Consider the following 16589-nt stretch of genomic DNA (forward strand, 5'->3'; position numbering starts at 1 on the left):
TGCCAGCCTTCCAGGGTAAGATTTCCAGCCTCATGGAATGGGTTTGTACAAGAGCTGTGAAGAATCCAGTCATCCTCACTGTTACACAGCATGGCAGGATTCATGTCAGCATCAGAATTTAAGCCTAAAATGCTCCCTTGTCCGTGCCAGGAGTGATCTAGTCTCCTTTAATCAAAGTCATATTCCCTCCAGTTAATGTGCTGATATTGTAATTGCAAAATAAAATAAAATAAAAATGATGTGCCATGATTTGGAAAAGGCAGATATGTTGGTAAACAGAAAGAAGATATAAGGTGGATAAGGTTGCCCATTTGGGCTGCAGTCTTATACCCAATTACCTGGGTACGCAACAGGGTCCATTGAACATCTGGGAGGACTTACGTCTGAGTTTGTTGTTGTTATGTGCCTTCAAGTCGATTACGACTTATGGCGACCCTATGAATCAGCAACCTCCAAGAGCATCTGTCATGAACCACTCTGTTCAGATCTTGTAAGTTCAGGTCTATGGCTTCCCTGATGGAATCAAACCATCTCTTGTTTGGCCTTCCTCTTTTTCTACTCCCTTTGGTTTTTCCCAGCATTATTGTCTTTTCTAGTGAATCATGTCTTCTCATTATGTGTCCAAAGTATGATAACCTCACTTTCATCATTTTAGCTTCTAGTGATAGTTCTGCTTTAATTTGTTCTAACACCCAATTATTTGTCTTTTTCACAGTCCATGGTATGCACAAAGCTCTCCTCTAACACCACATTTCAAATGAGTTGATTTTTCTCTTTTCCACTTTTTTCACTGTCCAACTTTCATATCCATACATAGAGATCGGGAATACCATGGTCTGAATGATCCTGACTTTAGTGTTCAGTGATACATCTTTGCATTTGAGGACATTTTCTGGTTCTCTCATAGCTGCCCTCCCCAGTTCTAGCCTTCTTCTGACTTCTTGACTATTGTCTCCATTTTGGTTAATGACTGTGCCAAGGTATTGATAATTCTTGACAAGTTCAATGTCCTCATTGTCAACTTTAAAGTTATATAAATCTTCTGTTGTCATTACTTTACTCTTTTTGACATTCAGCTGTAGTTCTGCTTTTGTGCTTTCCTCTTTAACTTTCATCAACATTCGTTTCAAATCATTACTGGTTTCTGCTAGTAGTATGGTATCAGCTGCATATCTTAAATTATTGATATTTCTCCCTCCAGTTTTTACACCTCCTTCATATTGGTCCAATCCTACTTTCCGTATGATATGTTCTGCGTACAGATTAAACAGATAGGGTGATAAAATACACCCCTGTCTCACACCCTTTCCAATGCGGAACCAAACGGTTTCTCCATATTCTGTCCTTACAGTAGCCTCTTGTCCAGAGTATAGGTTGTGCATCAGGGCAATCAGAAGCTGTGGCACCTCCATTTCTTTTAAAGCATTCCATAGTTTTTCATGATCTACACAGTCAAAGGCTTTGCTGTAGTCTATAAAGCACAGGGTAATTTTCTTCTGAAATTCCTTGCTCCGTTCCTTTATCCAATGTATGTTTGCGATATCATCTCTGGTACCTCTTCCCTTTGTAAATCCAGCTTGGAAGTCTGGTATTTCTCGCTCCATATATGGTAAGAGCCTTTGTTGTAGAATCTTGAGCATTACTTTACTTGCATGGGATATTAAGGCAATAGTTCGGTAATTACTGCATTCCCTGGGATCCCCTTTCTTTGGAATTGGGATATATATTGAACGCTTCCAGTCTGTGGGCCATTGTTTAGTTTTCCATATTTCTTGACAGATTTTTGTCAAAATTTGGACAGATTCAGTCTCAGTAGCTTGTAGCAGCTCTATTGGTATACTCTCTGTTCCTGTTGATTTGTTTCTTCCAAGTATTTTAAGAGCAGCTTTTACCTCACATTCTAAAATTTCTGGTTCTTCATCATATGGTTCCTCTGTGAATGAATCTGTCATGCTTGCATCTCTTTTATAGAGTTCTTCAGTGTATAGACATGTATAGGTTTTGACAGTTAATTTATTTATTATTTTATTCATTTAAAATATTTCTATCCCACCCTTCTACCCTATAATAGGTCACTCAGGGTGGCTCACAATAAAATCGAACACATACATAATAAAATTGTACACAATAAAGATCACAAAAACATTAAAATAAATTAAAATACATAAAATACAATTAAAATACATAAAATACTATCTGTCTGTCTGTCTGTCATCTCTTTATTGGCTTCAGATCCAAAAAAATGTTCTAAGAATAAGCAACTCTTCCCTCACTAGACTGATTTAGCTCTCGGCCCAGTTAACTTCAAAAAATAGGGGTGGGGACTTGAATTATACAGTTAAATGAAATTCCTGCATTTGTAAGGGCTGCCTTAGCTGCACCCACAACAAGGATATACCCAGCAAGCCAACATGGAATCTGTGGAGTCCTCTTGGCCCTACACCCTTCACTGTCCCTGCCTTGCACTCGTCTTGAGTGTTTTTGCCGGGCCTCAAGGTGTTCTTTAACTCTGATAATGTCTCTTGCTTGCCTGGATGGAAGACAGGAGTGTGTGTCTGGAAACTAGCATACTGTACAAAAGTAAAATTCACATTCATTGCTCTACCCACTTTTGTCTGTGGCCCTGCCTACCACTGACATGTGCCCAGAAGGGAATGTGGCTCTTGGTCTGAGAAAGATTCCCCACCACTTGCCCTACTGTCTTCTTGTCTGTAATAGAAATTTAATAAAAAAAATGTCTGGGGCCACTCTCTGCCAAGCACTACTGAGAGGAAGAGGAAGAAGGAGTCAGTAAGATAGGATGACTGGGTTGTCCCCCATTCAGTTTATGGTGAAGGCCTCCCCATGCCTTAAGAGAGATCTGTTCCAGGAAGTGCATACATGGAAAGGAAGCTAGTACCAGGCAGTGGCAACATTTGTCAGCATGCCAGAGTTTATGATCAAGAATAATGTATTTCTGAACTGGCTTTAATTTTTCAGAATCAAATTACACTTCATACCTACCTCTGCTAATTGGATATCTGCTATTTATCACCCCACCATCTCTGGAATTCATCAGGCAGTCAGACTCACCAGTTTATCTTCATTACTTCGCTCAGAGAAAGGACTCGTTCACCAGATTCCTGATATTGTAGGCTAGACTTCAACTGTCAGGTCTTCTATACTGACTGTTTTCTAAATATTGGTTTATGACATCCTCTGTCATAAAGCAACTGTCCTGTTCAGAGCGGGATTCACGAGGCTGAGACGCAGGTGCAATTAAATATTGTTTTATTAAAGTAATGGATACATCAAAGGCAGTGCGCTTCATAGAAACCTCTAAGCTAGCTCACTAGAATTCCCTAACCGCACTCTAGACATGCTCTGCAATGTGTGAAGAAAGTTGACTCAGCAGCTCAAGCCAGAGAGCTGCAGTCTTAAGTAGGGAAAGTTTTAGATCGTAATCTCTGACTCCTTCGCAAGTCCTGCCTCTGTCCTGTCCGCTTCTCGCGGCGTCGAGAGCGGGGTGACAGGGGGCGTGCTTTCAATGGCTCGTCCGAAAGAACCATCTCCTTAGCAACCGGCTCGAGGTCATGAGGCAGTGACACGCTTGCAGCATCCTGAGAGCTGCTTGGTAAAGGGGGAGTCAACGTGTGCTCCGAAACATCTGCCAACGGCTCATCCGACCTGTCTTGGGGTGGCGCGCTCTCCTCTTCGGAGACCGCGCCATCCGTGGGAACTGGCCTGGACTCAGCCTCACTCCCCCTCCCAAGGTCTTGCTGAGACTCAACAACTCCTGGGTCTTCCGTGCCTTCTGACAGCTGGGAAACCTGAAACTCATGTCTTCCCCCTCCCTGGCCCTTGTGGGGGAGCGGAGGCTCAACAGCAACTGGCATGCCATTACTCTGTTTGAGCTGTGCCAAATCTACATTACGTTTGTGTTGGAGGGCATTTAATAAAGAAATTTTCTGAATGAAGGAGAGCCAGGTGCAGCCTTTCTTGCTATGGGTTTGGTACAATGTGATCTCTCTACAGATATGACACGCCTAGTGTGATTCTGGGGCATAGTGGAAAATTAAAAGAATGGCAGATGTAGCCACTTAGCATTGCTTAAAACACTGCCCCCACTGCCAAGGAAGTACCACTATGGCCTATTGAGAGAGGATGGAGCTAACCAGAGGATATTTTGCCCAGAGCCTATACAAATCTGGAGCTGGCCCTTCAGAAAAGTTCAGCAGAAGGACTGGACGGGCCTTTGTGTGTTTGGGCATGTGTGCATTGGGGAGTATAAGTATTCACTTTATGAAACTGTGGCTTATGGGACAGAGATCTGTGAGCTTCAGGGCTGATTCTGCCATTAGTCAGAGTGTAGCAAGCTCCTTAGGCAGCAGATCATGAAAAGCAGCAGTGGTCACTCCCCAGCTGAAGCTCCTGAGCCACCTAGCATTGACCTCTGTTGGAGGACAGAGTTGTATATGTCACTGAGCTTGGCCTGGGCCCCTAAACTATCCAGCTGCTTCAGGCACAGTGGAAAATGTTGTCCTGTTGCCAGTGTCAAAGTAAGATTGAACAGCTAGTCCAGTCGGCTTCTGTTTGTGGAATAGGGAGGGGGAGACCATCTTGTCCTTTGCCTCAGGCAACAAATTATCATGAGCCAGGCCTGGTGAGGTTCCATCAGAAGCTTGAGCCCAGAACCACCTTGCCATCTTAATCTAGTCTGGATTCCATTTTTCACCTTTTCCTAACCTGAATTATATAAAAGAGATAGTAATTTGGGGAGTACTGGATAGTACATAGATGGATATAAGTGAGATAAAGTCATGAGAAAAAGCCCAGAGAAAGTCATTGGTTGGCATGAACCAGCTGTTACATGTTTCACTATTAATGTCAGTGGTCATCTTGTTTCAGACTTACCAATTTGATTTCCTTTGTTACAGTGCATGAAAGGCAGATGAGAACTGCGGTATATTAGCAAAAGCTTCATTCTCTCTCTCTCTTTTATTTCAGAATAATGTGGAGCCTCTAATTGAAAGTCACAACAAGCCCCTTAAGTGCTGGCTACCTACTTGCTTCTGACATGTTTGGCATCCATTAGAGAGGCAATGTCTCTAGTAATTAGTAAGGAAAGGAAAGAGGGATCTGTGGATTCGTTGAGGCAAAATTAGGGTTCAGAATTGGGTTAGTTTAGGGTTATTAAATTAACAGATCACCTCTTGAATCTTAAGGGCAGATGTCTTGTTTCAGTGTTGATTGTGTTACCAAATGCTTATCAAAGTAAACAACTGTATTTTCAAGCCTCATACTGCCAAACCTTCCCAGTTCACACATTATGCTAAACCATAGTTTAGCATGATGTCCCAAAGCAGGAATGAGCCAGTGAGCCAAGAGCAGAAGACAGGAAGCTTTTGTTTCTGCTTTTGGTTAGCGATAACTAACAGCTTCAGAAAATACAGTTTGAAGCTTGTTTTAAACTAAGCATAGTAAGTGTTAACCACAGCTTGTTGCTCCAAATGACATGACAAACCATAGTAAACCAAAAGCCAAAATGAAAGCTTCTGAACTCCATGGGGATGGGGGAACACAGGAACCCAAGACTTGCTGCAGCTTATTCCTGTTCATGCACATTACGCTAAACCATGTCAGACAGCCAATGACTCTCATTGTTCTTTGACTACACTTCTGTCCCCAGCTCCTTATGTTGAAGAACAAGTGCCACTCACTTCCTAATGCAAGCAATGCAAATAAGTTATAAAAAAACTCTCATGTTTCTGAGCAATGTCATTAATTTGATAGAGAACCTATTAGCCGGAGCCTATTACTCATGCCTAACTGGAAATGCAGCTCTGTTTTGTACATAGATATGGATTCAAGGAACATATCAGTTGCGAATGGCTGGTGCTCCCAGCAGTATTCGTGGAGATGATGATGAGGAAAGGATCAGGTTAATACTTTCATGTGCACTACTGGGAAATTGTTTAATCTCATGCCCAGAGAGAGGCAGTGTAGTGAAGTGGTTGCACCTGGGTTTTGAGGAAGCCAGGTTCAGATCCCTGCCTAACCATGCACTTTTTTAGGCAAGACTGTCCACAGAAATTTTTTTTTGGGGGGGGGGAAAGGTTATGAATCGTCACTATAAGTCATTGGCAACTCCACCCACAACTACATTTGGAATTTCGGGGGGTCTCTCTTGCCTCACCCCACCCTACAGACATCCTTGTCTATAGGTAGTTTTAGGTAACACAATTATCTCTCAGCTTAACCAACCTCACAGGGATTCTGTGAGACTAAAACAGTCTTGTATTTAGCAACTTGCCTGATAGCCATAGGTGAATTTCATGCAGGAATTTCATGCGGATAAATGAGAGGGCTCATAGAGGAGGGAAAGATCACCATGTCTCCCTGTTTCTATGCTAGCTGTGGAAGAAGGAAAACCTCTTTCTTCATTAACAGCATGGAAATGCCAAGGTCTGGAGGAGGAGGGAAGGTCATGTTCTATAATGAACAGTGTTCTTTTTGAAAGGAAATGTAATCCATGAAATCATCAAACATTTGTGGCTGTTAGCGCTTTGAGTTACATTCCCAAAAACCTCCTGGGGCAGCTAAAACAGCCTTCTATCTAGAAATTTGCCCAATAGCTGTAGGTGACTAGGAGGTGGTCTCCTCTTTAACACTGTGCAGATATTTCAAGGACAGACTATTTCTTTATATATCAAACACAATGCACACTGTTTCATAACAAAATAAATGTTTATTTTTAACAGATGGACAAAACAAATCTAAAACTAGACAATATTTGATATTTTTCCTGAATTTCTTGGGCACTATTGAAATATATTATACATGCAGAGAGAAAACATATACGTCTACAGCATGGCTCTTAGTTGATCCAACCATTTTTAAATATATTTGTGACACAGACAAGAATATACATCTGTTAACAAATAATAGCCACAAATACTACCCTGTTTAAATAGCAGACTTACAATTATATACTGACAAGATGCACATTTTACTTGATCAAATCAGCTTGAAGGGTAGACAGACAATTTTGACCATTTTCTTTCTATGATGAAAAATATTTTAAATATATTTCAAAGACTGAATGGTCAAACACTATGAAAATAAAAGGCTAAAATCTTATTGTTTCTGTGTATTTGATTAGCTTCATTAATGTTTACATTCATTTGAGGCTCTCATAAGGTTAATAATATACATATATCATCAGCCCTTACAGGCAAAAGGACGCAAAATAATATTTTACAGTTGATGTGGACTCAAATCTTTTGGGCAGGCATGGTAGTTGTGTCACTGTCTTGGAGTTTGATTCGAACCCCTTCTGTTGCTGAGCAATCAGAGTCTTGCAGCTCTAACCTTGCGCAAGGCTGTGCTACTGCTAGCAGTCATGGTGAGCTCACTCTGTGAGCCTCATGGTGGGTGGTCCAGAGTTAAATGTGACTGTCTTTGCAAGATCACCTTGCAACAGATAAATAGCTGAAAAGACTGTAGCCGGGTATCAGAAGTCATGGGGAAGTTCCCTCTCACTCACACACAGAGGACAAAAAAATTAAGAAAGAACACCATTTGGTCTCACCACGGGCACAGTGTCCACACATGGAGGAGTCTCATAGTTGCAAGAGAATCTTGTTCCCCGTGCACAGGCAGGAGAGAGGGGAGTAAACAGGTCTTTACTGAACCCACGGAAACCTTTCCCGTATGATTAGGACTGGATTGTACCCACCTTTTAAATGTATATACATGAAATGTTTTTTGTGTAGCTATGAAAAGATCACAGATGAAACAGGTGTCAGTTTCCAGTGCAAGTTGTGGAAATTTCCAGGATATGAAAAACAAACTCAGTACAAGAGTTACCTTTCAGTCTTTGGCCCTACTGTTCTTTCTATATCTCAGGCTACAGGTTACAAAAATGTGCACCCAAAAAATTGGCTCAAAGACTTTCCATTTAGCCTATAGAGCAGAATGGTTACACTTTTTGTGGTGCTTTGAACAGGCTTATGGCAAGAGCTTTGTCCTCAAAGAGCTATAAGCCATTCTATTGTGCAACAATGGATGCTTGTGCAATCATTTTAAGAAATAACTGTAGCTGATGTTATGCAACTAGGGATGTGATGCCATCCACTTTGTGGGGTTCCTACATGGAAGATATATGGAAGGCATTGCAAAATGTTACTTCTGTCTCACCCATCTCGTGCCAGCCGTTCTGATGTGACATAGCTTATATCAGGCTTTAACCATTCCTACTTTCTTCCCATTGCTAAAATATTCCCTGTTGTGGTACAAGAAGATGAGCCATTATAGCTGAGCCATGATAAACCTGGACATAAATGTGTGAATCTGCTATTGACTGGGGAGTGCTAATGAAAATGTGCAAAGTTGTAAAATCAGAACTTATAGAAAAATGCATAAATTTATCCATAATTTCACCCTGGCTCATGGAAAAGCACATTTGCAGTAATTTATTTTTGATTAGCCAGCCTCATAGAGGGTGGGACAATGTAGCTTTCAGAGTGAACTTCTGTAACTCTCCAGTTATAAATAAATATTAAAAATACTTTGGGATGGATTTTTTAAATCATTTAATTTAGAAACAGAACACTTAACACAATTATTGGATCTACTTAGGACCAAATTATGTGTTATGTCGGAAATCTGTGATTGAATCTCTCTCAGTGTAGTGTTCTCTGAAAAGGAGCATCGATGGGCTACAGAAAGAGTTGATCTAAGCTTCACATGGCATCCCCAGTCCAAATTATCATCCAGACCTGTGATTAGTCACAGAAGAGAACACATAGGCACAGCATCAATGTCCTTGTCTTTCCTCCTCTATAGCTAAGAGCAACTCTGCCGGGGGGGGGATTGGACCAAAACTGTGGTATGTCCATAACGTAGAGGGGAGTGTTATACTCTCCTCCCCTAGCAACTGTTGCTGCTTTTAGATGTGGAAAAGAGCTATGGGTTGTATTCAGTTAAATCCTACTCAGACTAAACCCTTTGAAATTAATTCCCTAATAGGTAACTGTTAATGCACCCAAAACAGAAACAGAATATAACCTCCAGTTTGAAACACAAAAGGCTGTCTTCATCATCATATGACACTGACCAATAAAGGCTTTGAAATTAATAAAAATAAATCTGATGCAGATTTCTGGGATGAATAATCAGAGAAATATAATTTTCTAGGTTAGATTCTCTGTAAAAACTGTAATAACACAGGAAAGAACCAAAGTAAGAAGAACATCAGCAAACATACAAAAAATTTAATTCGCCATCTTTGGAGATGCGGTCCTTATTGCAGGTGTTGCCATCACTCACCATATGCTCAGAGGCACATGTTATCAAATTCTTCCAAGCTACACAGGAAGTGGACTGGACTGTGAAAGACCAACACAAATTGTGTTGGCATTTTTACAAATGTGTAGGGCATTACAGCATCTCAGAGAGGAGGTCAGGTCTCCTGCTCTCCTGGTGCAATACTATATCTGCCCAATTTTCCTGCTTTTTAAAGTTTGATAGAAATATCTGTTGTCTATAGATACTTTCTTAAACCACAAGGTTTTTTTTTTTTGCCTATTAGTAAATTTCTTTGCTTTTTAATCCGGAAGGTACAGAAATGGGATCCTGTTCAAGTTTACTGAGAATGGATTGATCATTTGCATGCTTATTGAGTTCAATAGGATTTACTCCCCTGCTATCCTGCTTAGGGTAGTTGAAACTGACCACGGGGGAGAGGAGGAGGAGGAAGAGTGGAGGAAAGAAGGGGAATGGGAGCAGGTGGGAGGGGGATTGGAGAGGACAATAGGTTTGATCATTTGCATGCTTATTGAGTTCAATAGGATTTACTCCTGTGCAATCATGCTTAGGATAGGTGAAACTGACCATGGGAGGTGGAGGGATGGAGGGCTGGAATGGGCAGGGGAGGGGGAGGAAGGAACAGGGGGAGGAGAGGAAGAAAGGAGGAGGAGGAGAGAGGAGAGGGAGAGGGGAAGGGAGGGGAAAGAGAGAGGGGGAAAGAAGGGACAAAGGGGAAGGAGAGGAGAGGGGACAGGCAGGTCTGATCATTTCCATGGTTATTGAGTTCAGTGGGATTTACTCCCATGCAATCATGCTTAGGATAGGTGAAACTGACCATGGGGGAGGGAGGGAGGGGGAGGCAATTGGAAGGGGAGGGGTGAGGGGTGGGAGGGGGAAAGGAGGACGAGGGAGGAGCATGAGAGAAGGGATAGGAGGAAGGAGGAGGGTAGGGTAGGTTTGATCATTGGCATGCTTATTGAGTTCAGTGGGATTTACTCCTGTGCAATCATGCTTAGGATAGGTGAAACCGACCCTGGGTAAAGGCAGGGAAGGGGAGGAAGGGGATGGGGAGGGAGGAAGGTGGAAGGCAGGGGGTAGGTGGAGGAGAAGTTGGAGGGAGGGAAGGAGAGTCATTAGGAGATACCCTATTCCCCTCACAGAGCTACAATCACCAGAACAGGGTCTGACTGTTAAACCACTCTGGCCACTGGAGCTCTGTTAGGGGAATAGGAGTCTCCTAACAACTCTCAGCACCCTTCACAAACTACACTTACCAGGATTATTTGGGGGAAGCCATAACTGTTTAAAGTGAAATAAATGTCTGGAGTGGGTGTGGCCCCCTGATTAGCCAAGCCAAGCAGCTGTTAGTCTGGCTTTTAGAACAGTGACAGATGGTTCTTACTGAGCATGCCTGTGCTATTATAGAGTCCATTGTCAAATTTCTTAAATTAATTAAAAATCAGCCATGCATTTTTAAAATCTTTTCAACTGTAGAAGATGAAGATCAGAGGATGGGACAAGGTCACTAATAGGTTTACAGGTACTCTGTGAACATGGCTGATTTTAAATTAATTTAAATTCCCCCCCTCTTGTTTTACACTTTGAACTATAGATTCTTTCTGAGTGTTTTGTGTATTGCCATGGAAACTTAGAGGGTTGTTAAGCAAGCGTTTCTGAGTTCAGGACTGTAAGTTTTGTAATATTTTATTTTTAAATGAGCTTATGGGAAGCAGCAGTATGGCATGGGGGTGTTTTCAATTTAACATGGCAGAATGTGAAAAATCCATGCTGGCTATAGTAAACAGCCACTCTTGTGGCTGTCTAATGACCACTGGTCATGTCTATTAACTTCACTGGGTCTGCTCTACCACTGAATACCATATATATATTTCTAAGTTGATTCACTTTTTTGTAATGGAAGGGAGGGCACGAGCGAGGTAGATTAATTACTTTTAGTGGTATGGTTCAGAAACAGAACTAAGAGTTTTTTGTGGTAAAAAATATTAAAAATCTAGAACCAGTTTTATTTCTATTATTATCATGTGTCAGATTAGAAATCAACAAAAGGACTGTAATATCCCGGGAGAGACAATCTGGGTGCAGATAAAAAATCAGCCTTGTAAAAGCTATGTTGAGAGAATGAATGCTATAAATTAATAAATAATAAACTAACCAAAAACATCCTTCAGCAGCAAAACGTATACTACTTGTATAATAAAACTTCTGGTATACTTTATAAATTTGCTAAAGCTCATAAACCAATTAACACATGGCCCGTTTTTCCTCTCACTTGCCCCCCCCCTTTTGAGCTTTTAAAAAAGAGAATGGCTAGGACAGATGACACAATCCTGTTACAAGCAAGCATCCATTGAGACTCTCTCACTGAGAGCAGTGAGTTTTTAAAGTGCGTACATTCGGCTGGATCATACTCTCTTAGCTGATCTACAAATTTAGAACCAGCAAGTGGTGCAAACATGCTAGGACTACACCTGTTCAGAATGAGAGTGGACACAGCAGGTCTGAATGTTCTCACATATTAAAAAAAAGTAGCACTTCTGGGACAAAACCGGGTTAGCTTTCTATGAGCAGTATGTTCTTGATATTGTGGAGCATTCAGACATGCAATTCCCCTCATATGTAGTCTGTAGTGTTATAGTTCTAGGAGGACTGTTGTGCCATTCACTTTTTCCTCAATGTATAGATTGGCTACTATTTATTTAGTTACACATAGTAGGGAATGTGGAGGCACCAGTTGTCCACAGTCAGGCACAATAGTGTGTGGTGGTATCCTTGGAAAAAGGCAAGAACTTTTTTGTCCAGGACATGCCTGTAGTGAGCATAGAAAGCCAGTGAATTGTACAGCCTGAACTGTTACCATGACAGCCACCTCGTCCACACAAAGCCCCATACATGTTTGGGCAGTATTTGAAGATAGTCTTGGAACCAAATCATTGGATACAGGTGCATCATTTGGCACATGATGATATTTTGTCGTCTATAATTCTATTTTTGTGTTGATAGTATCCTCTCTTCTGTTTAGTTCAAGCTATTTAATTAGGTTATTTAAATAATTTATGATTATTATTTTGTTATTGTTATTTTATACAATGTTGTATGGATGGATTTTTTTGTACTTGTTGATGTCATGATTATTTCTAATTGTTTCTACTATGCTTTTGAATTGTCATTATTGTTAATTTGTTAATTTGTGAGCCACTTTGGGAACAGTCTTGTGGGAAAGTGGCATACAAATATGTAGATAGTGACAGTGGTGTCAGAAGCACCAAAACAGCAGATTCAGCCCCCAAAAGACAAGTGTCTGGATCCCACAACACAACAAGGACCTGCCAGTATATTAAACCTATCCTTCCTTGCAAAATGAACAGATGCAGCCTGAGAAGAGACTGGCCTTTATCCTTGTTGCGGCTGGTAGAAGAGGCCACCATATTTTGCTTTTGTGCCAATTCTGTTTTACTTGGTACAGTCACTGTAGTAGTATTCCTTACGGCATATGAAAGGTTAAAGAACAACATTTCACCAAGAACATAAGCAATACCACTATCCTAATTCCTTTCCTTTTGGCTATGACTTAGGCCCCATCTGCATCAGACATTTAAAGCATTTTTATATCCTGCTTTAAACAGTCATTGCTTCTCCCAAAGAATCCTGGGAACTGTCATTTGTTAAGATTCTGGGATGTTTAGCATTGGTTCCAAAAGGTAGGAGATGCCATTTCCTCTCCCAGAATCCCCAAGGCTACATCAGGGAAATGATAATTGCTTAGAGGAGTGCTGCTGAGCTTCAGCCCCCTCAGCTTTGTGACTCACTCACCCACCACTGGCACACCACCAAAAGTACCCTCCTCCATTTTTACCACCTGTGAATGAGGTAGCAAATGGGGGGGGGACATCAGTTCAGTTCTAATAATTTCTATCCATCATCATCATCAAACTGTACTTTCTTTCCACCTTTGTCCCTTAGATTTTGTTTTCAACTGAAGTTATTGCTGTAAAATATGTCTATGTAATTATTTTCCTTCCTCTATTGGTTGCCACTACTTAGAGGTAGAAATATATCTATATTAGTTATAGAACAATGCATATTGTGTAGGATGATTCATACTGGTTTAAAATTTTGCATTTCAAAGAGTATTCTAAATGCAATTTTTACTCCAATAAGGACCATATTATAAACGAAAAAAAGTTTTTTTAGTACAAATAATGAAAGTGTTGCTATACTTTTATGTAGCCTACCAGAGAATGAAAACAAGAGGACGCAAGACTTGGGTCAATTAACAGATCTCCTCAAATGGATGGGCACAATTAATTGTTGTTGGAATTCAGAAGGGGGAAGAGGGATCCCAATGGCCATTACATACAGCCAGTCAGGAGGGGCTTTGACAGGTTTGGGGAATGTGTGGTCCTCCAGATTGTCAATGAACAACAACTCCCATCATGCCTGGCCATTAGTCATGCTGGTTAGAGCTGATGGGAGCAGGAGTCCAACAACATCTGGAGGGCCACATATGATTCCCCATTTTGGGGCTTTGATGAAGCTGCCTTATACTGAGACCATTGGTCCATCTAGTCCAGTATTGTCTGCAAGGAGTGACAGTAGTTCTCTAGGATTTCAGAAAAGGTTCCTCTGGAGATGCTGGGGACTGAACCTGGGATCTGATGCATACAAAGCAGATATTCTACCACTGAGCTATAGCCCTTCCCCAAGTGTCACAAGCAATGGATGCATCTCTTTCCTCCTTGCCTCAGAGGAGAAATAAAAAAATAGCCTCCCCATTGTTCAGGAAGTCCTCCTGTGATTAGGCAAATTCTACACCTGCCTAAGAAATTATTTGCTGCTGCATTGAAAAGATGATGGGCTGATATAGTACTCACAGCTCCTTTCTCATCTCTAAGTATGAAAATGAGGCAATGATCATAAGCCAAAGCCTCCTCTGCACTAATTGTCTGTTCTGGGTAGCAGTGGATAGGAGTTTCCTTCCCTCCTCAAAATGCCAATAATCCTATTCATATCTTTTAAGAGAAATATGAACTGAGGCTATGCCCAATTTGGTCATGCACACCATTGGCATGTGGCCCTTGGAGGGTTGGCCCTTGGGCCAAAAAGATGTAGCCATCCCTGGACTGAACCATAGACTCTTACCATTTTGCCAGTGCACAAGTTGATAGTTTCAAGAGGGTGTACTCAATAGCTTGATGAGGATTGTGGTTCCAAGTATGATAAAAGCACATGTATCCAAATGCAGACTGCCTTGGGGTTGACACACAAGACATGAGATTAGTCTGATGAATGCTTGAATGACAACAGTTTACCAAGACTTACATCCACATTGGCTACATAGGTTTACATGAGAGGTGTACAATGAATCTACACAGCTTGGAGTTTATACAAAGCCATGGTTTGAATACTAGAGGTAGCCAATGTGGTGCCCTCCAGATTTTTTCAGACTCCAATTCCCATCAGCCCAAGCCAGCAGAGCCAATGGTTAGGGAAGGGAGTTATACTCCAGCAACATCTGGAGGGCCCCATGCCAGCTACCCCTGCTGCACTATATAATCACATGGGCTCCTGCTGGGAGGAAGGGCAGAATATAAATCAAACAATAAATAAAGAATAAATACATAAATAATCAAATTCTGACCATGTCATGTTGAAAAAAATATGAGCATAAACCCTGGATGATGTATTTGTTGCTGAAGTGTGCCATTCAGACTGCAAGTGGGAATATTAAAAGGATCTCCCACATGAAATGCTCACTACACATACAAAACTAGCATCCTGGGAAGAAGATGTTAAGCTAGCCTTTTCCTTGACCTGTTAGTGTTGTATTTGTAGAAAACTAAAGGAGAGACACCTCCTCTAGGATGCACACCTTAACATGGTGAGGGGGTTTGAGAGTATCGAAGAAGCTGAGAGCAATGCCGTCAGGAGTCAAGACCAAGAGGCTAGATTCCTAGCAGCGGAACCCAAGGTGGAATGGTCAAAGCTGAGACACCAGACTAAGATGCATCCAAACTTAGAGGAAGCAATGGTAAACCACCTCTGAATATCTCTTACCATGAAAACCCTATGAACAGAGTATCCAAAATGCAACACGAGATAGTGCTGGAAGATGAAACCCATAAGGACAGATGGCACTCAGCGAGCTACTGGGAAGAAAAACAGATAAGTACGAGTAGTGCTGTGACTAATGACACCACTGGGTCAAAGCCAAAAGGAAGCCCAGAGGCTGATGCACATAGATGCAAAAAGAGAGTCCAGAGTTGTATGACATACACAATAAGAACATGGAATATGAGAAGCATGAAACAGGGAAAGTTTGAAATTGTCAAGCAAGAAATGGAATGCATCAACATTACAATACTTGGTGTGAGTGAATTAAAATGGATGGGAATGGGACATTTTCAATCAGGCAGCTACAAAATATTTTATACAGAAAATGGGAAATTAAGAAGAAACAGGGTTGCTTTAATAGTGAGAAGTGACATAGCAAAAGCAATTAGGAGTTATAACTCAAGGTCTAAGCAAGTGATATCAATGAGATTAAATGAGAAACCTATTAATATAACCATCATCCAAGTCTATGCTCCAATGGCAAATGCAGAAGAGGAATTGGAGAGATTTTACGCAGAAGTACAGGAAGAAATTGATCACACACCAAAACAAGATATTCTGATAATCATGGGGATTGTAATGCAAAACTAGGGAACAGAGAAGAGCTAGGAATTGTGGGGAAATGGGGTTTATGAAACAGAAATGAAGCAGGAGCATGACATTGAATTCTGTGAAGCCAATAAATTTTCTTGCTAACACATTTTTTGAGCAACTGAAAAGATGACTGTACACATGGACATCACCAAATGGTCAATATAAGAATCAAATTGATTATATAATTAGAAGCAGAAGATAGAGAAGTTCCATACTTTCTGCGAAAACAAGACCAGGACCAGACTGTGGTACAGATCATGACATATATTACAGTTATTGTATAGTAATAGAAGAGGACCACAAAAAGGGTAGAACAAGAGCCCTATCCCAAAAGATTAAAGAAATTAAAGGGAAATTTAAACCAAGACGTTGAATAATCAACAGGGGAACACACTGACTGACTGAGATGAAATAAAAGGAAGATGGAAGATACACTGAAGAACTCTATAAAAGAGATGCAAGGATGACAGATTCATTCATGGAGGAACCATATGATGAAGAACCAGAAATTTTAAATGTGAGGTCAAAGCTGCTCTTAAAATACTTGGAAGAAACAAATCACCAAGAACAGATGG

The sequence above is a fragment of the Rhineura floridana genome, chromosome 5, assembly GCF_030035675.1.
Source record: "Rhineura floridana isolate rRhiFlo1 chromosome 5, rRhiFlo1.hap2, whole genome shotgun sequence".
NCBI lineage: Eukaryota > Metazoa > Chordata > Lepidosauria > Squamata > Rhineuridae > Rhineura > Rhineura floridana.